The following is a 2,104-nucleotide window of genomic DNA, read 5'->3' on the forward strand; positions in this document are numbered from 1 at the left end:
ATGTATGAATCATATGGTGAAAAACTGACTTTGAAAAATAAATCTGTTCTTTTTTCTTATAAAAGTCTAAATAAAACAAGAATATTGGTGGTAATTTTTGACTGTGTAGCTTTACAAACGGCACCTCATACACGTGTGTTAGCAAAATATCTCATGAACCACTAGACAGATTTTAGTGGAACTCCAACTAATCTTCAGGTCATTAGGAGTCGGCTCAACTCAAGATGGCCGCCACGGCTAATCGACCAACAGATCTTTATAACTCAGTTGGTTTAACAGAAATTGAGCCACGTTTTGATTTGGTAGTAGCTGAGAGTCATCTTCAACACATTCTTTGATCATAAAGTCCACATGCAGTGTCTGAAAACTCCTCCTCTTCTCATCAAAAGATGATTTTAGTGTAAATCTCTGCCACGAAATGCGGAGGGTGACGTGCATTCCTTAGAGGAAGGAGCAAAAGAACTGACTTTGGAGTTTTTCTTTAATAAATCTGAATCAAGTAGTTTAAATTCCATTTTAATAAACATTCAAGTCCTTCCAACAACCATCTTAAGATTAATGCACTTATCCCGTTTACTGAGAGGCAATTTTCTGTGGTGCAGAAAACCTAAAAATACGTTTTAATGTGAGTGAAGCTGACCGAGCGGTTCAGTAAACGCAGTAAAAAAGCCCTGTTTTACTTCTTCTATCTGATTCATCCTTTTTCAGCGTCAGAAATACGACGATGACTCACGTCTTTCAGCAGTTTTCTCCTTCATCTGTAGTAATCTGAGTTCTGAGTACAGGTAAAATGTCAAACTACTCTTCATAAGGCTAAACTACTGTGTTAGCTCAAACTCAGAGGGAAAGTTGTGAAGGTAGAGGTTTTTTTTTACAGTTTGTTTATATTTCTTGGCAGTGCTCTGTGGCCGTAGACAGTGCATCGAGGGCTTGGCAGTATTTAGGCTTCATCACGTGGGCTTAGTGCTTTTTGTGTACAACCCCAAATCCAAAGAGGTTGGGACGTTCTATAAAATGTAGATAAAAGCAGAAGTCAATGATGTGTAAATCTCATAAACGTACACTTTATTCAGAGGAACACAGTAAATGTGTCAAATATCCAAACTAAGAAATTGTACACGCTCCTTAAAAAAGGAAGAAAAAAAAAAGAAGGTAATTTAGAATTTTATGGCAGCAACATATCAAAAACATTAGAGTCATGTTGCACCGGTCGTATTTAACAGTAACAGACAGAGCAGATACTGGAGTTTTTGGAGGGGATGTCTTGTTTTATTTTTTTCGATGGACTCTCACATTTAGATTTAGACTTTTTGTATTGATGGAGCCTTTCTAGATGTGTAAGCTGCCCATGTTAGGCACTAATGCACCCCCATCCCATCAGAGAGGCAGGCTTTTGATCAGTCTTTTCTTTAACATGGAGGATGCAGTTTGTGGTTTACAAATAAATAAATAAATAAATAAATAAAATTCCAAATTTGGATTTGTCTGACCACAGATGAGTCCAGAGGACACTGCTGCGTTTTTGGATGTTCACATACAACTGCTGTTTTGCATGATAGAGCTTTAACCTGCATTTGTGGATGCCACAGTGAGCTGTGTGATTTGCTGTAGTTACATTGTTCTGTGCAGTGATTTAACAGACCTGCTCTTAATGAAGGGCCCCTGGGGGCCCGAAGATTACGAACTTCCATGAACTGTAGATCAGAGATTCTTAACCATGGGCCGTGGCCCAATTGTGGCCGCGAGCGCCACCTTCAGGGCCTCAAAAGAACAACAGTTTTTAACTTTGGGCCACAGAGGGCCGTGGGACTGAATTGATTTTGAATAAGGTGTAATACACTTTCTCACCACTAGTAGCAGTAGTGCACCACTCAGATGTTTAACAACTTTTTAATATGTAGAAGAAGAACCTTAGAAACCTGCTGAGAATTAAAACTTATTTTAAATGAAAAGTAGAAGCAAAAATGAAAGTAACTCATCAAAAAACACCAAAGTTTGTCACTAATATGAAGAGCAGCTTCTGTTCCTATCATGCAATATTTTAAAAGTTCAAAACATTATCAAATACAGTTATTTTAATTTGTACTTTAAATTATTTTTGTAG

Source organism: Austrofundulus limnaeus, unplaced genomic scaffold (genome assembly GCF_001266775.1).
Source record: "Austrofundulus limnaeus strain Quisiro unplaced genomic scaffold, Austrofundulus_limnaeus-1.0 Scaffold651, whole genome shotgun sequence".
NCBI lineage: Eukaryota > Metazoa > Chordata > Actinopteri > Cyprinodontiformes > Rivulidae > Austrofundulus > Austrofundulus limnaeus.